Consider the following 23,468-nt stretch of genomic DNA (forward strand, 5'->3'; position numbering starts at 1 on the left):
CAGTTAGTGTTTCTCCTCAGTGGTGAGAAGAAATTGGTAGCAGCAGAGCATTCAGAGAAATGTCTAGAGATTAGGGAAGGAAACTGGGGTCTCTGAGGAGCTGGGAGCTCAGACAGAGACCTGGGTGTTGGAATTCATTCTGGTGAAAGGAAGGAGCCCCCTCTGGATGAGTGCTTGTAGCAGAGCAGGGCAATGACCCAGTTAGAGATTCCCTGCAGCAGGGCCAGGATAGTTGAGGCTGGACAGAGGGTATGTAGCTCTAGCCTTGGCCAGGGTAGCAGGATGGAGGGCTGGACAAGGAGGCCAGGTATATTAGAACCAGTCCACCAATGGCAGCTTGTGGGCCTGGGGCACCAGAGGTCTGCTGGTGAGACCAGGTACACTGATATATGAGGGGCTCTGGGAGTTTCAGGCTTGCAACAGGAGAAAGTCACCATGGTTTGTTAAAGTTTATGGGGCTGCATGTAGTAGGGGAGGATCCCAGGACAGCCCAGGTGGACCTGGAGGAAAAAGAGGCTGATAAAAGGGCCAAATGGGGAGGGGAGCAGGCAGGGGCTGTGGTGACAGTATGCCCTTCCAGCAGGGAGATTTGAAAGAGAGAGGAATGGAGAGTTGGTGAGGAGAGAGGAGACAGGCAGGGGTGGGAAGAGAGGGAGGACATCCATGGACAGCTCTTTGCATCTGGGAACAGCACCCATGTCCAGAGCTTGAGCTGGCAACATTCCTTGTGGAAAAACTTCTTCTCCAGGCTTCCTGGCCTCCTAGATGCTGTTTCACCTCCATTTCCCAGGTGAAATAATACAGCACTCAAGCATATGGGAGCAGGTGTCCGTCCAGAATGTGACCCTAAGTAGCCCACAGTGTGTGCTCCTGGCCTCTGGGCTGTCCTTCTCCAGGAGGTGGGGTTGGGTTGTGGATGGTGGGCAGAAGGCATGGGTGGGCCTGAGGTCTCTGCTGTTCTGGTGGGGTCTGTGCTGTTGTGGAGTGAGAGCTTCAGGACTTTTGGTATCTGGGCTGCTTTTCAAGCCTCATGCCTCATCTTCAGGGAGAGGGCATATCCCCAGTCACATGAACAGCCCCACTGCACAATATCCCTGGGGCAGACTTTGGTGTGCTGAGTATCTCGTGGCACTTGCCAGGGTCCATAGTCCTCTGGGTCTATGCTCAGCAGTGGGGTGGGAGAAATGACCAGGAGCCAGAGGAAATGGTATGGTTCCTGCAGCAGCTGTCCTTGAGTCTTGCCCTGGAGCTGTGGAGAGGCCATGCCTTCCTGGCACATGGAGTGACTCAAGGGCCAAGGTTCCTTGTGATGATGTTCTAGGGACCCTTTGATGCTGCTGGGCATTCAGGGTGGCAGGTTGTGTTACAGCATGCTGTAGTCACCCCTCTCAGAAGAGTTTTGTACTGAGTCAGGAGTCTCAGGTGGCCCGTCCAGAAACTGCTCATCACAGTGCTGCCAAAAAAGTGTCAGGGCCATAGCAGACCAGCCTGCCTGCACAGTCTTGGCAGTATGGGTTTCAGAAAGACTCTTGCGCCCCTACACAGAAAGTCAGTCTGCAGCAGTCAGAATTTGGTAAATGCCACACTGTGGTGCTGGAACAGTTAATGTGGTCAAGAGAACTCCAGGGGACAGTGGCACTCTATGAGGACTTGTGTGCATCAAATTTATTCCATAAGTCCTAAGAAGTAGGTGCCTTCAAGACACTCCATGTACACATAAGACCATTGAGTCCCAGGGAAGTTTAATAACTAACCTGAGGTCACACAGTGAATAAATGGAGGAACTGGTAGAACCAGGTGCCCTGGATCTTGGTCTTCATCTCATCATGACCAAGGAAACAGTACCTCAAGCATACAGAACAAATGATGAACCCTGTGCCCTGAGTGCAGCACTGGGAGGCTCTGGGTCAGCATTGCTGGGGGTTCAGGGCTGCTGTGCAGAAGAGGTAGGGGCACAGAGACAAAAGTAGGAGGGGCCCTGCCACACAAGAGCTGCCCTGGGCAAACCAAGTAGCAGAGTGTGGAGGTGTGATTCTCTGTGAAAGAAACTATTGATCAAGTCAATGTAGGCTGATGGAGCCCTGGGCACATCTGGATGATGTGGGATTTCTCTCCTCATAGGTCTGAAGACACAGGTGTGGGAAGAATTATCTTGGGGCATGGACAGCAGCACACTGGTCTGTCTCTGACCCTGGCCTCATTCTTCAATCTGATAAGAACCTGGGATGACATCAGGGCCCCTGGGTTTCCTGGATCTCCTTCCTTCATCGAAACTTTAGCTTCATCCCATCTGCAAAGTCCCTTTGTGGTGTAGGTTCCAAGTATAAGAACCAGGATGACTCTGGCCAGTTTTCTGTTTACTCAACTGAGGGCTCCCTGCTTTACTGAGTAGGTGACCTGGAGTGAAGCTTAGTCACAACAAAGACACCAAGCAGAACTTTCAGGCTGGTCATTGTATGCATCCAGCTCTTGTCCTGACTCCCTTTCAGGAGTGTGCTGCTCCTCCTGGGTGAACCCAGGCCTTTCATGCTGACACATAAACAGGACAGGGTAGCTGGAGATCCCTGTCTGGAAAGTCAGTGGAGGCAGTCCTCCTGGGATACTGGGAGGATGCAGGGATATGTGGTGGTGCTGGGTATAGTTCTGCCCCTTCCATCACCACCGAGCCTGGCTAATTGCCAAGGACAATACTCCATCATGTGGGGCACACTCAGGCTGCTCCAAGGAGCCCTAACCAGTGCATCAGCACAAGGCAGGCTGTAGTGGGATCTGAGGCTACAGGTGCTTCTATCACAGCTGGATCCCAGGAGGTTAGTGATAATTCCCACACAAAGCAGACATGAGCCCACAACACCAAGGAAGTCTGTCTTCTCAGACTGGAGGAATTAGTCCCCTGAGTGAAGGGCAGGTCTCATTGCAGTGTGACTTGGCTGGTCATGTATTCCGTGTTCTCTTTTTACTTTCCATGAAATGGGGCCATTACTTCCATGGGGAATCCTGATAGCCAGGAGGAGAGTTCAAATTTCCACATTCTGTACCTGAATATTTATTTGACAGAAAGAACAAGAACTCGGTCAAGCCACACAGGGCTGGTGAAAACTGAAACTTTTCCAGGGGCCCTTGTCCCCAGTACCAAGCTGAGATTGCCCCTCACCCTTGTTTTCCCTCTTATTGTGAGGCCATGTATTCCTGAGTTCATTTTCAGTCCCTCACTGACCAGGGAAATTAGCCCTGCTGGCCATGTTGGGGGAGCTGGGGACCTTAGTTTCACCCACCTACCCACCTCTGTCAGCTGTGTACCCTAGGGCAGGGTCTGGACTTGTGGGCCACCATGACATCTGGATCCATGGGGTACTTGATGAGGTGATTGCATCCAGGGAAAGGGATACCTGACTAGGTGTTGTGATATCATGTGGGCTCACTAGAGTCAAGGAAGAAAGACCCTTCGGCAGTCCAGATGGTCACTTTCTCCCAGGCCCCTGGCACCAAGCAGAATATAGCTCAGGCCCCAAAAAGCCTTGATAGTGTGATCAAGACCCAGAAGTGCAAGTTTGTCAAGAACATACAGTGAAATGGCCATGCTGTTTGATTCATTCCCATAGTCACCAACTGAGACAGAGGACTCTTGAGAGGCTGGGTAGGCTCACTTACAGCCTCCATGCTCAGTAGCAGGCAAGCTGCCTCTGTCGTCTGAGCTTCTGAAGTGGACTGGAGCTGACCAGTATTTGTCAGCAGAGTGGCATCCTCCAACATCTTGAGTGCTTGGTCCTGAGTGCATGGTGCACGTCACCTTGCAGACTGTGGAATTCAGGTGAATTCCAGAAGTGTTCATCATCTGACCACACCTTGTGGCCACAGATGTTGTAGTCAGGAGTTATCTGGGACCCTGGCCCTACCCACCAGAGCTGCAGGCCTTGTGAAAGTCACCTGGCCTAAGGCAGGCCAGACACCTGCTGTGGATTCCCACCCACCTGCCTTCCCAGACCAGGGCTGAGATGCCTGCTCTGTTTGCTCTTTCTGTTCCAGCTAGCAGGGCCAGGTGAGACTGTGGGTGTCCAGTCTTGTGTTCCCAGGGGCTCCAAAGGCATGGCTGACATCCTGAACATCTGGCTGATTTAGGTGGACATGTCCCTAGAAAGGTATGCATCTGCTCCACAGAGGAGAAATAGGCCACAGGGTGGGCCTTACTCAGGGCCTTTATTTCCTATCCTGGAGAGAGCACAGGCTGCCATGAAAGTAATTGGTGGACTCTCAGAAAAATCAGCAGGCTGTCTCCCAGGTGGGCATGCAGGTGGTTGGCCAGGACCAGTTGGGGTGCTTAGTAGATTGGTCCTTCCAAACTCCAGGGTGCATGCCTATGGGTGGATGCCTTTGGAGTGGGGTGTCTGGGTCTCTGAACTGAGGCATGTGTCCCTCATCCACAGCCAAGGTGTCAAGAATGCTTCGCCTCAGGTAATCAGTTGCTTCCAATCTCCTCTTGTCAGACTGATGTGTGATATTTTCTGGATACCTGAGAAAGTGAATGCCTGCCTTCCTGGAGGGGAGGGAAGTGATGAGGTGGGAAATGTGCACTTGGAACCAGGACCTCTAACAGCAGGGCAGGCCCAGGAATAGGTCCATTTATGATCTGGGCACTGAGACTGACCATAACATTTTAGCAAATGCTATAACTGCTCTGGTCCTGTCCCCACCCTGCAACATGGGAACAGTAGGGCTGACTCCTTCCAAAGGGCCTCAGAAGAACAAACAGATATTTTGTCCACTCCACACACTGTATGAGAAATGCTGGATTCAGATTGTTCCCAAGGGCACCAGCTACTTTTAAAGAAAGATGAGAAAGGAGGGTATAGGTAGAAACCCTGGTTGTACTCACAGGTGTGTCCTGACTTTGTCACAACTAGGTTCTACCTGGTCACAACTGGGTCCTGACCTGTTCAATCACAGGGACCTGAACTGGTTACAACTGGGCCTGACTCTGGTCATACTCTGTATCTTGACAATGGTAACACTCGGGACACTGACCTTTGTCACTTCTGAGCCCTTACACTTGTCATAAGCTAGGTCCTGAACTTGCTCATACTCTGGCCTTGAATGTATTCAGACTCTGTACCCTGATCTGGTCCCAATTGAGCCCTGATCTGGTCACAACTGGCCCTGACCTGGTCACACACTTGTCACTGACCCTGATGAACACTGGGCCCTGGCCTAGCACAACTGAGCTATGATCTGGTTATACACTGGACCTGGACCGTGGTCTCACTTTGTGCCCGGAATCTGATCACACTTTGGATCCTGACCCTAGTCACAATCTGGGCCCTGATCTGGTCATACTCAGTTCCCTGATGATGATCACACTCAGGGCCCTTGCCTTTGTCATGTTCTGGGTCCTTACCCTGGTCACACTTTGGTCCTTGAATCTGTTCACATCCGTACCCTTGCCTGGTCACAATTGGGCCCTCACCTGGTCACAACTGTGTCCTGACCCGGTTATACTCTGTGCTCTGACCTGGTCAAGAACAGGTCCTAATCTGGTCACAGTTGGGCCCTGACTTGGCCACAATGGGGCTCTGAACAAGTCACACAATGGGCAGTGGCTCTGGTCACACTCTGTACCTGATCCTGGTCACACTCTGGTCTTTGATCTTGGTCACACTCTAGGCACTGGTCATGGTTACATACTGGGTCCTGGCCTTCATCACACAGTCAATTTGACACTGGTCACAATCTGGGCACTTACCTTGGTCACACTCTGGATCCTGGCCCTGGTTACAAACTAGGCCATGAACTTTGTCACACTCTGAACCCTGGTCTTGGCCACATACTTGACCCTGGCCCTGGTAACCCCTGCTGAACTTACCTGTGGAGTGGGAGAGTGAGGAGGAAGCATCAGGCAGGCTATCAGGAGACCTAGTGGGCTGAGAGGGTGGGAGTGCATCCCACAGATCTTAATGAACAGCTGTCTGTCTTGCCTTTTCCATGCTCCCCAAAGAGCAAGCACTCATCTCAAAATTCTTGCTTATATCTGCCCTGGCATCCACAGAACCCTGGCTTACTCCAGGGCCTCCTAAGGAAACAAAGGTCTCTGCAACAGTGCCAAGAGACTCAGTGACACCTAGAGTGCTGGTTCTCACTGTCTTTTCACCTGCCTCAGAAGTGGTGGGACTCAGGTCAAGGCATGTTTCAGAGTTTAGGACTGATTCCGGAGCCAGTCCCCCTGGTGGCTGACATGCTTTGTGGCCTTGGTGTGGCACTTCCACACTTTGAACCACAAGGATTCCAGGAGAAAATGAACTCCAAAATGGGTCATCCAGGACACTAAACAGAGTAAGCAGGGTCGTGGTCTCAGTTCTGGGTATTGCCACAGATCACCAGCTGAGAGCTGGCCCCCTTCAGCCTCCAGGCACCATGAAGTTAGATGATCCAGGTTGTAGATGTTTTGTCAACCCAGCTGAGGCAGGAACCTCTGGCACTTCCAGCCAAAACTCCTCTCAACTATCATTACGCAGCTCAAGCCCAAAGCAGCCTCAGAGAATCCAGGCCCTGTTGCAAAACCTCACGTGAGCAGGGTCCTGGGTAGATACCAGTGCAGTGTGGCTAGCACTGGAGTGAGCTGAGATGATGCAAGCCAGAGACCATAAGGGTTTACCAAGTGGCTCAGGAAGAGTGTCACCCACATGGGGAAGACACACACTGCTTGTACCAGAATATGTGATGGTGGCCACAGAGGCAGTTACAGCATTCCCTGCACTCCAATCTGGGCTTTCCCAACCCCACCAGAATCTCAACTGCCAGGACTCCATTACACACTGGATCCAAGGACGTGGGGATAAAGAGGGCAAGGACAAGGCCTCACCAGGCTGAGAGGATGCTTCAGAGTCAGCCTGAGGCCTCCCTCCCTCACTTCCTCCAGGCACAGTGATATCTAAGTCAGCTTGTCCACACTCAGAAACCAAACATTCCTTATTCTAGAGTGACTATCTGTCGCTGGCTCTTTGTGGTACCAAATCCGTGGGTATTTGTCACCACCTGCAGCAACAATTTGTGTGGACTGGAAACTGAGCTACTTCTATTTCTGAGCTGCTTCCTTACTTGCTTGTTCATAGAGGATAGAGGAAATAAGGCTGACTTGCTTTGAGAGGAGAGAGAGAAAGAAACTTTGCTTAAGAGAGAGAGACTACACTTTCAGAGATCTATATCTTCTTAGTTCTGCTACTTCTTCTTAAAGGTGCATCCTGCATCCTGTGTACTAAGGGTGCGTCTACCTAAGGTGCTTTAGTGATGTGTCCCACATACTGTGATCTGTGATCTACAACCTAAAGATTTGTTCTCAGTTCTCCGCTCTGCGATCTGCCTTCCACCGCTGTCCCTACTCGCTGCTTCTATCTGCTTGCTGCTTCTTCTTCTTCCTTTCTGCTAGTGGCTTCTCTGCTTCTTTATGCTAGCTGCTGCCTTTTCTTACTGTTACTTCTTTCTGCTAGCTGCTGCTCCTTGCCTTCCGCCTACTGCCTGCTTATATTCCCTCCAGGAGGCGGAGGGTAGGGCCACACCTCTTATGCAAAGACTAGGCAAGATGCTAGATGTCCAATCAGGCATGATTAGGAGTGCTCAAGAACACATGCACGTGCATCGTGTGCGTGGATGATAAATCACCTGAGTGTGCTTATATCAATTAACCTCCTCATTGCTGACAACCTCTGGATGACTGCCAGGCACCATCCTGGCGCTGTCTGCATGGTACAGCCCCCAAAAACTATCTCCCAGCATAACATGTAGTGAACTCTCTCCTGAGACATAAAGGCCCAGAAATCATCTACCCTGATCCCTCCAGTGGGTCCTCTAGAGGCACTGGCCAGAAAAGCAGGCCAGGGAGGGAATTATAGAAGGCCCACAGCCTGCCTGGTGGCCCAAAGTTTCCCATTGACACCTCTCAACAATTGCTTCACTCTTCCTCCTCCCTGGGAGAGAGGGGTGCACCACTCCACAGTTGCTGCTACCTTAGGGCTAGGCTGGCATCTGTGTGACCCTAAGCACTTACTAGCACCTCTTTCCTATCAAATTTGGACTCTTCTGAAACCTTGTCCTGCACTCCACCCATCCTGGGGACCTAGCCTGAGAAGACGAATCTGCAGCTATCTCTCAAACCCGGTTGACACTCACACAAGAATGTGCCACAAAATCACATTTGTTCCATCATCCCAGAGGTAGGACATCTATAAAAACTTAAATTGAGCAAGAAATATAATCCTTGTGATAAACTCAAATTGTTATTTGAGTTTTTATTATGTTCACAGAATTTGAAACTTCTTGGGTTAAAGGGACTCTCCAAACTTCACTACCCTGGGAGAAATCACTCCCCTGCCCATCCTTCAGCCAATATTCACTCCTCCTCTCCACAAGAGCTGGGGGATTCTCAGGTAGTGAGAATCAACAAGCAGTGCACTTCAGGTGTCAGCAGTGAAATTCACAACAGCCCAGTGTGTGTCCATGAGTGTTGGGAGCAGAAAGCATCCAATAGCAGACTGCCTGTGAATGCCAGGTGCTGACATTCAGGTCCATGACTTCAAACATGGGTCCCAGATGGGTGGTGGAGAGGGGTGTGCTTGCCTGTTTGTAGGTGCCCTCTGAACTCAACTCCCAGGAGACAGGACTCTGAAGACATAGAAGAATAGGTTTAAAGCAGGCTGCCTCAAACCTGGCTCCAGATCGAACAACAGGAAAATTTGTTTGAAGCAAACAAAACTGGGCATTTCTATTTTCTGTGGCCAGCAGAGAGCAGGACATATGCATTTGGAACTGATCTTTCAGCACATTCTCTGTCCATCAGAAAGGCAATCTTCCTCACTGCTCCCTCTGCTGGACCCCAGAAAGAAAAGGAAGGTGTGTGGTCCTTGGTAGCTGCTGAGATCTCACTTGCAGATTGCTGTGGTTTGGTTGTGGTTGGCATGCCCAGCAGGATCCACTGTGAGTAAAGGCTTGAGCTCTGCAGTGTGGTACCAGGTGGATGTGGGGCACCTTTGAAGCTTGGCCTACTGGGCAGTCCTAGGATCAGTGCAGTGACTCCAAGAATGGGGTCCTCAGAGAAGTTGTTATATAGGCCAGAGCCTGCCTTCCCCACCTGGAGATGGGAAGCTTGCTCCACACACCCTACTCTTGTTGTTCCCACAGGTTGATCAAGAGGCCTTTACCAGAAATGTCTGGAGGCAGATTTCATTTCTTATACACACCAAACCCAAGGAAAATCATCTCTTCTACATAGAGACAGATGACTCAGTGTTTTCTTGCAGAAATTCAAAACTGACCAACAGGCACCTGAACTTCCAACTCATTTCTGTAGTCCCATAGTCCAAGATCACAACACTGATAGCCTTGGTGTGTGGACAGGGCACCTTTCTGGGTGCTGGTCATCCCCTCTGGCTATGTTTCATATGGCAGAGCTAGGGCTCCTTGGGTCTGTCTCATGAGAGCACCAAGGCTTCCCAGAGGTACTCTGTCCCCTGACCAAATCCCACTCGATACTACTTGGAGTTGAACATTAAGCATGGGGGAGGGTTCACCAAGCATTAAGGTAACACAGTTCCTCCCAAAACACACATCTGTCTCAGACATGCCGAATATATTCATTCCATTCCAGTAGGCCCCAAAGTCCACTCTGGGGGCTGGCTCTGGGAGGGAAAGAACCATGCCAGAGACAAGTCCTCCCACCTACCAGCACCTGCCTGCTGTGAAGTGCCACCCCTCAACTGCCCCTCTGGTGTACCTAACATGAAGTTCTCCATGGGGGTCCTGGGTGGGCTCCTGGAGGTAACCATTGGAGGAAACAGTCCTATCAGGATTCCAAAAAATAACAGAAAATTCCTCAAACTGGCAGAGCTGTAGAGTCCTACTGACTGGGTCTGTGGCCCTGCTTGGAGCCTCCAGTTGTGTTACCTGATTTGAGAAGCATAGTTGGTGGTGTATGTTACAACAGAGGGTCATGCAGAATTCAGACAGGAAAGCACTTCTGATCTACCTGCTTTGTTTCCCAGTTGAGGAGGGGGCCAAACAGAGGGATATTCTGTGGGAGCCCACATCAGGGGACCCACACTGGACAGTCTATGTCATCTTCCTTTCTGTGATCCAGACCACTGTGGGGAGTTTTGTATGATCAGGTTGACCAGGTCCATGAGGCCCCTAGACACAAGACTAGAACTCACTGAGGTGAATGCTGAAGATGGGTGGAAGACACATGAGCCCCTGGAGCCCTGCTAGGAGTGGGCAGCTCTTCAGGGCTTTGCAATTGGCCCTCAAATTGGGCTGACCTGACTTCAGATTCAGGACATAAATGAGTGTGTGTGTAATCCTAGACACACTGTGCTTCTTGACTGGCTTCAGGGTGGGTCTGATTTACAACTTTCACAACAGCAGGCCCTTGTGAAAGAAGGTCTCCTTTTGAAACATAAGGTTACCGAGACTGGCAGTGTGCCCCACCTATGATGCCAGACACTCAGGAGGCTGAGCAGGTGAATCAAGTGTGAAGCCACCCTAAGCATCATACAGAGACCATGTCTCAAAATAAAACAAGAAGAGAGTTGGGGGATAGCTCAGAAGAGGACCTTGGGTCCCAGTCACAGGACCTTCTTCACCCTGCCAAGGGGGAGGAGCAGAAGGGGTGATGGACTCAGGGCAGTGTCCAGGCTGAGGCTGCACCTGGGACCTGAACAAACCATGAGCTTGGTGCTTGAAGACTTGGGATTTGGGAACACTGCCACAATAATCATCACCATGGTACCAAGAGTTTTTGATAAATTCCAGAAATTCTGAGCAAGAAGGAATAGGGAGTGAGAGGGAGAGAACACCTGAGCAACACTGCACCAGGCACCAAGACATGTGTGCCTGCCAGGTAAGAAATGGAGAAGGGGAGAGGAGAACAGAAAGACCAGGGCTCCCTGGCTGAGCTCAAGAAAACAAGGGTTAGAAACAAGGCCTTAGGTCCCTGTGAACAGGGTGGGACAAAGAGGCCCCCGACTCCAGCAGGACCTGGGTGTGAAACTGAGCCTCTATTACCCTGTCTACACAGTCAAATTATGACCCCACCCCTGATGCCTATGACAGCATCCCCAAAGTAGACATTACTAAACTCAGGGAAAACCGGATCAGAAACAGAACTGGAGTCAGTCTCCTCAGACCTCTGACTGCTGGCAGTAGAGGCAGAGGTCATTAGGTTCATGGAAAAGTTACCCTGGAAGACACAGTGAGCCCTGAGGGCCCCACACACTCCCCAAGGCCTTTGTAGGATAAAGGGCTGTTCCTGCCCCTCCTCCTAGGCCACTATGACATCACAGACTGTATGGGAGTTAAGGAGAGAGGCTGGGCAGGGCACCACACACTGCTGGATACTGTTCCCAGACCACCAAGAGGAAATAATACTGGGGAGTAGAGGAGGCAGAGAAGATCTCATGAGACCACAGAGCAGCAGCAAGGTCACATGAGAAGAGGGGACAATTAGAGAATAGTGAGTTCTACATTCATGTGAGTATGAAGGATATAAACTGTCCTTTGAGCTGAGTCAACACTGCTCACTCTCCTAGGCACTGTGGATGAGCAAAACTCACCTAGGAGTTCTCAGTCTGCTCTCTTCCTACCCTTAATTTCCCACTCTCACCATTGATTAGGGTTCTCTGAGTTCTGCAGGTGAACTGCCCTGCCCCACCAGTGATCAGTACCCTGTGGATATTGTGAGTGGGCAGACTTTCACCACCAGTGCTCACTCTTCACTGAGCCCTAGGCAACTCAGTACTCTTAAAGATTTCTCTGGGTGAGCCCCATTCTGGCTAATGTCAGTACATCTCTGTCCTTATCTGCATGTCCAGGACAACACTAATATGGACACTTGGAGAGATGTGGATATTTCTTCTATGCAACAAACTGAATAGCACTTTGGTGATGTCATGGAGACACACTCCTCACAAATGTCTGAAAAACCAAGACAATTTTAAAAGATATCAATGCCCAAAACACTGAGGACTTAATTTCACTACTCATTGTCCACCATTTCCACACCATTGCTGAAGTAACTGAGATTGTATGAGTGATGTAGCAGACCTGTATTTTTGACAACTTTCTGAAAAGTGGATGGAATCATATATTTAATTATTTTCAGGATCTTGTCTTATATGTCACTGGAGAGTCTCTTTTGACAAAAAAGGAGAAATTTTAGGAATACTGAGTCAGGCACCTTCAAAATATAGTGTGAAATGTGGCCAAGGATGATTTTCATCTTTATGGAGGACTTCTTCAGAACTTCAAAATGGGATTCAACCATAAATAAGGTCAATGAAACTTTGGCCCAAGGGATTACTCTACAAGAGTTTCCAAAAGCTCAGAATGCTATAGGTGAGAACCCTCTCCAAAAAGACTTCTGCCTTCTCTGGATTATGTATTCAAGCACCACTTATCTATTTTTTCTTTGTCTTCTCAGGTTTCTACCCTAATCTTAATCTCAACTATCATTGCTCAATGTCTTCAGAGTCTTCTGGTTGAGCACCACTCTCGCACAAGCACTCAGTCTTCTCTGGGTCTTGCCCTAAATTTCCCCATATCCACCATTGTCGAGGGTTCTCTGTATCCTGTTCACAAGCATCCACATCCACTAGTGCTCTGATTCCACTGGGACCTCTTGATGATAGCCCCTCTCCTAAAATGCCTCAACTTTCTTTGTTTAAGTTGATAAGTTCAACTAACTCTTTCTTACTAACTCTTCTTTGGGAATTGTGGGTGAGCAATCCTCACATAACAGTATTGTCTTCTCAGTTTCTTTTTTCTGAGTTTCCTAACTGAGATTGTATTCCTTGCTCATTCTTACCTTTGTCCTTTTGTTGAGCACCACTCACAATTTAATGCTTAGTCTTCTCTCTGTCCTTTTCCAGGTTCCCCAAGGAAATTCTAGGTCAGAATCATCTAGGTCCTGTAGGTTATCTCCCATCTCCTGGCAGTGCACAGCCTTCTCTGTGTACTGTCCTTAGTTTCCCTTCACACACCATTGCTCAGTGTAATATGAGTCCTCTGTTGAGGGCCACTCACACACAGATGCTCAGTTTTCCCTGAACTTTGTTTTGGAGTGCCCTTTACCCTTCAGTACTCTGTCTCTGTGTCTTGAAGAGTACAGTTCCACTCATCTAGCAGTGCTCAGAACACTCCAGGTCCTCTGTGTGATTGCCCTTCACCGAGCAGTGCTCATTCTCCTCTGTGCCATGTGCTAAGTTCCTGCAGCCAATATTATTTCAACTTCCTCTTTCTCCTGTGTGTGATCATAGGTAACCTACTACTGCTAAGCCTTTTCTGGATTATTTCTTCACCTCACCTACGCCACCATTGATCAGGGTCCTTGGAGTCCTGTGGTTGAGTGCACCTCTCTCACCAGTGCTCAGTCCCCTCTAGGTGTTGTGGGTGGGTGCACTTCTTTTTTTAAATTTATTTTTATTGTACACAAATGGGATACATACTGTTTCAGTTTGTACATGAAATAAAGGCATATCATTTGTGTAGTCATATATTTACATAGGATAATAGTGTTTGATTCATTCCATTATTTTTTCCTTCCCCCCTACACCTTCTATCCCTCTACACAGTTCTTCTTTCCTCCATTCTTACCTCCTTCCCACTCCCCACGGTGTGTCATCATTCACTGATCAGGGAGATCATTCGTCCTTTGGATTTTTGAGATTGGCTTAACTCAGTTAGCTTGATATTCTCCAATTTCATCCACTTGCCTGCAAATGCCATAATTTCATTATTCTTTATGGCTGAGTAATATTCCATTGTGTGTATATATCTCAGTTTCTTTATCCATTCATCAATTGAAGGGCATCTAAGTTGGTTCCACAATCTGGCTATTGTGAATTGAGCAGCTATGAACATTGATGTGGCTGCATCTCTGTAGTATGCTGATTTTAAGTCCTTTGGGTATAGGCCAAGGAGTGGGTAGCTGGGTCAAATGGTGGTTCCATTCCAAGTTTTCTAAGAAATCTCCACATTGCTTTCCAGAGTGGCTGCACTAATTTGCAGCCCCACCAGCAATGCATGAGTGTACCTTTTTCCCCACATCCTTAGCAACACCTGTTTTTGCTTGTATTCTTGATAATCAGGGTGGGTGCACTTCTGACACTAGTGCGCACTCTCCACTTAACACTAGGCAACTTGTTCTCTTAGTGAAATCTCCCATTTCAGTTAATGTAACAAAACTATCTCAGGCCTTACCTGTTAGTCCATACCAACAAAATAGTGGAAATCAGTGATGAGGATACTTCCTCTTTTCAACAACCTCAATAGTTCTTTTGTTCTACCATGCAGACAGGCTACTCAAAAATTCCTGAAACCAAGTACAATTTAATGGATGTTTATTCCCACAGCACTGGGGACCTCCTTCCACCATACTTCATCCACCATTTCCACACCAGTGTGCAAGTGACTATGTTATCATGGATGATGTAGCATGCCCAGGATTTCTTACATCTTTCCAAACAGTGAATGGAAAGTATATATTTAAGTGTTTTCATGATCTTGTCTGATATGTTATTGCCTGCTCTCTTTTTACAAGGGAGGAGACCTCCTAAGACTTCTGAGTTAGTCACAATGCACACTTTCAAAAGTAAGTGTGAAATGTGGCCAAGGACAATTTCTCATCATCACAGAGGATGTATTCAGACATTTGAAATAGGACCATTCCAACTATACCTGAGATAAATAACACTTCGGCCCAAGTGATACACTAAAAATGTTCTGAAAATTTTGATCCTTATAGGTTTAGCACCCCTCTCTCAAAAGACCTCTGTCTCCTTTGGATCCTGTAATCTAGCAAAACTCAAGTATCTTTGCTCTGTGTTCTCTGGGTTCAGCCCTAAATCTCCCCTCATCCATCATGCTCAGGGTATTCTTAGTCCTTTGGGTGAGCTCCCCTCACCAAATACTGATCTGAATCCACTGGGACCTCTTGGTGATAGTCCCTCTATTAGCATGGCTCATCCTTCTTGTTTAAGCTGCTAAGTTTGCCTCACCTGTCCTTACTGTCTCCTCTGGTTCCTGTGGGTCAGGGCCCCACACCTAACAGTACCAGTCTTCTCTGTTTCTTTAGTTTGAGTTCCCTAACCATTCCTTGCTCATTCTTTTCTGGTTCTTTTTCATGAGCACAACTCATATGAGAATGCTCAGGCTTCTCTGGGTCCTATTCTTAATTTCCCATGACACACCAGTACTCAGTGACATCTGAGTCATGAAATGAGTGTCACTCACATGCAGGGGCTCAGGTTTTCCTGAATATTTTTTGGATTGTCCTTTATCCTTTAGTACCCTGTCTCCTCTGTGTCCTCTGGGTGAGTGTCCGTCCTCCAGCAGTGCTCAGAGTACTCTGGGACTCTGGGTGAGTGCTGCTAAACCAGCAGTGCTCAGTCTCCTCTGGGTCATATGCTGAGTTCCCATAGTCAATCTTATCTCAGCCTATGTGGGTTCCTGCATGTGATCATAAATAGTCCAATATTGCTCACACTTTTCTGGGCTCTCTTTTAATCTCACAAACCCCACCATTGCTCATGGTCTTCTGAATCCTGTGGATGAGCACCCCTCTCCCACCTGTGTTGAGTCTTCTCTGGTTCCAGTCTTTAATCTTCCCTCCCACAAAAATGTGTATGGTCCTCTGAGTCCTGTGGTTGAGCACCCCTGTCCCACCAGTGCTGAGTCTCTTGTGGGTGCTGTGATTGAGCACACTTCTGACAATAGTGCTCACTCTCCACTGAAACCTAGGCAACTTGGTTCCCTTAGTAAAATCTCTGGGTGAGTCCCATTCTGGCTAATGTTAGTACAACATCTCTGGTGTGTCCATACCAAAAACACTGTGGAAACTAGGAGCAATGTGGATAATTTCCTCATTGAAACTACACTGTATCCTGTGGTTGAATGCCACTCACATGACTTTGCTCAGGTATCTCTGGGTTTTGTCCTAAATCTCCCTTCACACACCATTGCTTATTTTCATCTGAGTCCTCTAGGGAGTGTTCCACAAACACAGATGCTCTGTTTTCCCTGAAAATTATTTTGGACTGTCCCTTACCCTCCAGTACCCTGTCTCTTCTGTGTCCTCTGTGTGAGTGCACCTCACAGAAGTGTTCAGTCTCCTCTGTGCCGTGCACTACATTCTTGTAGCCAATATTATCTCAACCTCCTCCAGATCCTGTGTTGATCATAGATTGCTTAACATTGTTCAGCCTTTTCTGAGTTCTGTCTTACCCTCACCTACCCCACCATTATTATGGTCTTCTGAGTCATGTGTGCAAGTGCCCCTCTCCCACCATTGCTCATTCTTCTCTATGTCCTGTCCTTAATCTCCAATCCTGCAGCATTTTTAAGGATATTCTGAGCCCTATGGGTGAGTGCCACTCTCCAACTGGTGCTCAGTTCCTTATGGGCATGTCGGTAGGCCCACTTCTGCAGCCAGTGCTAAATCTCCACCTGGTCCTAGGGAAATTTGTTCTCTTAATGAAATCTCTGGGTAAGTCCCTTTCAGGGTAAAGTGAGTACACATTCTCTCCTTTTATCTGCTTATTTATACCAACACTCTGTGGAAATGTGGAGAGATTTGGATGTTTCCAGTGTTCAACAAAATCAAAAGGCCTTTTTTTCTGCCATGCAGACAGACTCCTCATCAATGCCTGAAAACCAGTACTCAGTAACCTCTGGGTATTGGGTTTGGGCAGACTTCTGCCATCTTTAGTCACTGTCCACTGAGCCCTAGGCAAACTGGTTCTCTGAATAAATTCTCTGTGCTAGTCCCATTCTAGCCAATGTCACTATACCATCTCTGGCCTTATCTGCATGTCCAGGCCAACATTACTGTGGACCTTTAAAGACATGTGGATGCTTCCTCCTCCAACCTCAATAGGCCTTTGGTGATGCCTTGCAGACAGGCACCTCACCAATTACTGAAAACCCAAATCAATTGTAATGCATGTCAATTTTCACAGCACTGAGCAGCTCCATCCACAATTCAACATCCACAATTTTCATACCATTGCTCAAGTGGCTCTTTTCTTATAGGTGATGATACATGACCAGGATTGTTGACACCTTTTTGAACAGTGGATGGAAAGCACATATTTAAGTTTGTTCACATTTTACACTGTTCCTTGAAGGTGTGCATTGTAACCAACCCAGATGTCCTAGGAAGGTTTTCTCTTGTCAAATGAGAGCAGCCAGTGAAATATCAGATAAGATCCTGAAAATACTTAAATATATTCTTTCCATCCCCTTCTCAGAGAGATGACAAGAATACTGGGCATGCTACATCACTCATGAGAACTCAACAACTTGAACAATGGTGTGGGAAAGCTCGACTATGAGTGGTGGAACGAGGTCCTCAGTGCTGTGGGAATTGACATGCATTAAAATTATCAGGCATTTTCAGGTATTAATGAAGACTGATGAGGAGACTATCTGCATGATTGCACCAAAGGCCTATTGAGTTGGTTGGAAAGAGGAAGTATCCACTTCTCTACATGTTTCCATAGTCATGTTGACCTGGACATGAAGATAAGGACTGAGATGGTGTACTGACATTACCAATAAAGGGGCTCAGCCAGAGAGTTCACCAAGGGAAATAGGTTGCCCAAGACTCATTAGAGAGTGAGCACTGGTAGGTAAAGTGTGTTGACCCACAAAACCCAGAGGGGACTGAGCACCATTTGAAGAGGGGCACTCACCCACATGACTCAGAAAACCCTGAGCAATGGGGGGGAAGGGAGATTAAGGACAGGAACCCAAAAAGCCTGAGCACTGGTGGGAAAGAGGAATACTCCCAAAGAAAACAGGAAACCTGAGCAATGGTGTGCAAGAAGAGTTTAAAGATAGGTTTCAGAGAAGACTAAGAACACCTAGGTGATGAGTGCTCAACCACAGGCCACAGGAGAAAGAACTGCTGGTCTGGAAAACTGGCTCACTGGACAGTTTATAACCCCAGTACTCACATAAATGTAGCTCTCAGTGTTCTCCAATTGTCCCCTCTTCTGATGTGTTCTTGGTCCTGACCTGTGACCTCATGGAATCTTCACTGTCTTCTCTGCTCCCTAGTGTCCTTTCTGCATGTTGGTCTGGGAACTGTCTAGCATTGTGGGTTTCCCCATGCAGCCTCTCTCCTTAACTCCCATACAGTTTATGTCATAATGGCCTACAGGGTGAGGAAGACACAGCTGTTTTTGCTACCAAGGTCTTAAAGAGGATGTGGGACACTCAGAACTCACTGTGTCACACAGTGTAGCATTTCCTTGGACCTAATGGCCTCTGCCTCCACCGGCTGCAGTAAGAGATCTGAAGAGTCTGGTTCCTGTTCTATTTCAAATTCTGTTGTCCTTAAGTTTAGGAATTTCTTGTTTGGGGCTACTGTCCCAGGGGGAACTGAGCACTGTTCAGGAGTGGGGTCACAATGTGATTGTGGAGACTGGGTAACAGAGCCTCAGTTTCCTACCCAGTTCATGCTGGAGCCACGGTCCTCTTTGTCCCAACTTTTCTTAGAATCCCGAGGCCTGGTTTCTAATTCTTGTTTCCTCAGTGGAAGCCTGGGTCTTCCCTTCTCACCTCCTCCCCTTCAGCTCTTTCTTGGCAGGGGCACACCAATTGGTGCTGGGCCCTGTTGGACCCTCACTCAGATATGATATTACAGGTCTTTGAACACTGACAGTAGGAGTCACACAGGCTCCTGTGAGAACATGATTCAGAAGTAGGAAGAAAGACCACCACAGGACTTGAATATGTTCTTGTATCTAGGGCTCCTCAGCCAGGGTCACCAGTGACCAGGTGGAGACTGTCCCTCCATGACAGACCCGCCAATAGTCACCAGTGCTACAGAATGGGGCATGTTGTTATCATCATCCTGTTTCCCCCACAAATGACACCACAGAATGGAGTTTTAGAAGAGATTTAGATAAAGGGCCCCTAGGAAGGGACAGGAACCCTGTGTGACTGTAGGTGACCAGATCATCGGGGGTGCCTAGTACAGAGTGTCACAGGTATTCTCTCCTCCTCACTCCCTGTTTCTCTTCCCCTCATGGTTCATGGGACTTAACAAGAGCTGCAGGGAAACTGGTGATGATTACATGGGCAATGCTGCCAAACACCATGTCCTCAAGCACAAAGCTCATAATGTGTTCATGTCCCTGGGGCAGACTTAGCCTGGATCCTGCCTGAAGACCTTCTCCCCTTCTGCTCCTCCCCTTTGTTAGGTTAGGAAGGACCCTGGGGCTGGGACCATGGGTGCTCTTTTCCTGAGCAAACCCCTAGCCTTTCTGTGTTTTATATTGAGGCAGACTCTCTGTAAGTTGCTCAAAGTGGCTTCAAATTGGATCCTTCTGTGTCAGTCTTCAGAGCATCTGGCATTATAAGTGAAGCACCCTGCAAGACTCAGCCCCTTTCTTGTTTAACAGGAGACATTCCTTCATAAGAGAATGGTATCAGAGAAGCCATAAGAGTAATACCCACACTGACTCCAACCAGGAAGCACAGTGGGTCGAAGGTCACACACACTCTCAATTTTGTGCTGAGGCTGAAGCTGGCTTGACCCCATTATAATAAGGGCCAAGCCCAGAACCCTGAGAACTAACCACCCATTAGCATGTCTCCAGGGGTTTACATGGCTGCCACCCAACCTTCTAGTCCTCACCACAGTGATCTCTAGGCACAGGTTGCCTGGTCAGCCTGGTCACACAAAACTCCCCACAGTGGTCTAGGGACACAGAGAGGAAGAAGGCCAGTGTGCGCAGTTAGGGTCCCCTGAGGTGGGCTCTCTCATTTTGTCCCACTCGTGGGCCCCCTCTGCAGATGAAGAACAACACTGATAGATCATAAATGCTTATCTGTCTGGGTTCTGCAATATTAGGTGTCTCTCTCTCCTAATGTGCACCAAGAATTAGGATCAAATGTTTAACTGGAGTCACTAAGCATGACTGCAGACCCACTCCCCAGGTCTCTGCCCAGCTCTGCCAGCTTTGGGGATTTCCTTTTGTCCTTGGACCCCTGACAAGGTTGTTTCCTCCCATAGCCACTTACAGGAGCCTACTCCAGACCCATTGTGGGAACCTTCATATCAGGTCCACTAGAGGAGCAGTTGTGGGGTGGTCCCTCATCAAAGGCAGATGCTGGTAGGTAGGGGTCACATCTGTGGCCTAGTTGCTTCCCTTCCAGAGACAGGCCCAGGGTGGTCTACTTCCTGTAGTCTGGAATTTAAAATCAGAGGCACCTCTGACACACAAGACTGCTGCAACATCTCCTAAAAGAGACAGAGAGGGCTTACTGCACAATTCCTGTGAAGAAACCTCCCACCAAAGCTCTGCAGCACTCTGTCTTGACTTTCTGAATAATTCTCTGTCTCTGCTAACAGGTTCTGAAATCCCTTTCTGCAATATGTCAAGAAACTGGGTTGAAGTCCCCTCTCCCTCCTGGAACCCCATCTAGTGATGAGGTTAGGATTACATTTCAAAAGCACAGAACCTGCTTCTGGGGGTGCCTACAGTGTGGTGGCTCTTTCACTGGAGAAACATACACCCCTGCTATTCTTCCTGACACTTGTGCCAGGTGAGGAAGGAATGTGCTTAGCAGCATACTTACTGCCTCAAGCTCTACTAGAGTGGGGACCTTGACTTTCTCCCCAGACCAACCCCTGCCAGGAAACAGCTGCCCAGATCCCACCAGAGCTTACTGCCCATAACTTCAGAACTACTTCAGTTAGAATGTTCATGGCTACCTCCATTTTTCCTTTTGTGCTTATGGGTTTGGGGTGTTTGACTGGTACATTCTTTTTTTGGTCTTGCCTACTTAAATGATATATCTGTTTTGTCTGAAGAGAGGCTTTTGGCTCTCATGACCTGTGTACCCTCACTGTTAGCTCTGGTTATCATAGTTACTTAGGGAACTGTCTCTCATTCCACAAGTTAACTTAACTGCAACCTTGAATGGGAACCTGCTTTCCTATATGAGCTGCCACTCTAGAAATAAAGAAAAAAAGAAAATTCACATCAGTCTGGTCACTGAAGCCATTTATGAAAACTTGCAGGCAGGATTCTAAGTTGATACTTATGATGCAATGGTCTCAGCTTCTTTCAGCCAGTCACAGTATATTTGGGATCTGACTGTCCCTTCATAGAATTGGTGCATATGTTATCATGTTGCTGTGCCTAATAACTCAGATTCTAACATAGGAGGCTCTCTGACAAATGGGTTAATTTAGAATTGTTAGAGCAAATGTGGTTGTCCTCAAAATGTTAACACATATTTGTTTTGTTTTTGTTGGATTGGGGATGAACTGCCTACCAGTCAGAAGATTGCATTAGTCAGCACCCTGAGCAGCCACTGCAGTCATGAGGGAGGTCTGGCTCCTCTGTTGTTGTCCCAGCTGTGTTCCAGGCATGGTGAGTGAGCCAGGTGTCCAGTGGGCCTGACAGGTGCAAAGATCCTCATCATGGCACTGTGTCTGTAGCTCAGTGGGGTCATTCCTACAGGACTCCCAAGGGTGGGAAGAGGCTACCATCTGACTGTGGTTCTGTCTGAGGGGCCTAACTAAGCCTACCTGCCTGAATCTGTGCCCAGCAGTCCTGGGACTGCACTGCTACCCCTTATCTGGTATCCAGAAATCCAAAATGCTTCCAAAATCTTCCCATAGTTTTGGATTCATCTACCCAAGGAACACATGGTGTGCTCTGGAGCACTCATCTGGAGGGTCTCAGGCCACGTTTCATCCAGCCATCTAATTAGGAATGTGTGTAGATTTCAACTGAAATGAACTACATTCTCCCTAGATTCCAGTGACTGTTATACTTGGACCTGTGCACCAAAAGGTAGCAGTGCTGCCTAGTGCACATCTAGTCCCAATCTGTATGGCATGAGGTGACCTGGCTTTCTTCTAGGCTGAGCTGGGCTGAGTGTCACACTTGACTGCAAGGCTTCCCAGCCTATAGATATTGGGGCAGCATGGGTGTACTGTGTGAAAAACTGTTGTGGTGACCATGTGCAGATGGTGTGTACAAAAGTAGAGTGCATATGTGCTGGGCAGTGAATGAGGAGTGTTTGTGTATGTGGAGAGTGCATTTGGTGTGAATGTGAATGTAAAGAGTGTGTGAGGAATGAATGTCCATGTGGAGTGTGCAGGAGGTTTGAGTGTGTATGTGGAGAGTGCCTGAGGGGTTGCATATCCTTGTGGAATGTGCATGCAGAGTGAGTGTCTGTGGAGAATGCATGTGGAGTGAGTGTTACTGTGAGTATTTATGAGGAATGAGTGTGAATGTGTAATGTGTATGAGAGTTTAAACATGGATTTTGCACTAAGAGTCTGTGTCCGCATGCAGTTTGCATGAGGAGTGATTGTGTATATGGAATGTGTACGAGGAGTGTGTTCATGTGAAGTGTGCATGAACAGTAAGTGTACATGTGGATGATGCATAAGGTATAAGCGTGCATGTGGAATGTGTAGGAGTAGTATGTGTGCATGTGAGGTGTAAATGAGAATTGAGTGTGCATACAGAGCATTGATGAGTGAGTGTGCATGTGAGGCCTGCATGAGAAACTGTGTGTTAAGATGACGTTCTATATGGACAGTGCGTGAGGAGTGAGTGTCCATGTGGAGGGGTGAGTGTGTATGTGCTGTGTGCAAGAGGAGAGTGTGTGGGGGAGTGCATAAGGAGTCTGCATGTTCAGTGTGCATGAACAGTGAGTGTGGTGTGAGGGTGTCCATGAGCATTGAGCGAGCATGTTGATTTCCATGTTGGTGAGAAGAGTCCGGGGGGCTTGCAGTCTGGTGGTGCAGTGTACATCCCTTGCCATTCACCACTCTTGTTTGTCCCAGAACTGTTCTTTTGTGCTTTGGGGTCTCTGATCATCATCCACACTCAGTCCCTTGCTGCCTCCCATCTGACCATGGTCGTGGAGACCAGACCTGCAGGTGCAGGAAAGGCAGAGTTCTAGGCAGTGTGTGGCCAAATGTCCAGGTTGGGTGGGGTCATGGATGGGAGGCTGGCAGCCTCTGGACATTTTCTGGTGCCATATCAGGCAGGGTGGGTGAGGCACACTGGCCTTAGCCCCACCAAGTCAGAGACGCTGACAACACCTTCCCTACTTTTTAATGAAATCCCCTTGGGCCAAGTGGAAGGGAGTGGCTTCCTGGGAAAAGGTGAGGCAATCTCTGTGTGCAGTGGAAAGAGGTTTCTGGAAAAAATAACTGGTCATCCCAGGTTGGCAGGGAGTCTGGGCATCACTCAGACCCTCTAGGTTGCCCATTTCTTACTTTCTCTTCTGTTCCACAGTGAATAACAGTCCCCAGATCTCAGGGTCTCCAGGAGGATGCAGGTGAGGCCTGGGGAGAAGCCTCCAGACATGGAGAGTTCCCATGGCAGGGCTTCAGGCTGAGCTGAAGAGGAGCACAGGGAAAGAGAAAGCAGGTCTGGCATACAGACACAAGGTGCA

The sequence above is a fragment of the Sciurus vulgaris genome (genome assembly GCF_902686455.1).
Source record: "Sciurus vulgaris genome assembly, contig: HiC_scaffold_250_arrow_ctg1, whole genome shotgun sequence".
Lineage (NCBI taxonomy): Eukaryota > Metazoa > Chordata > Mammalia > Rodentia > Sciuridae > Sciurus > Sciurus vulgaris.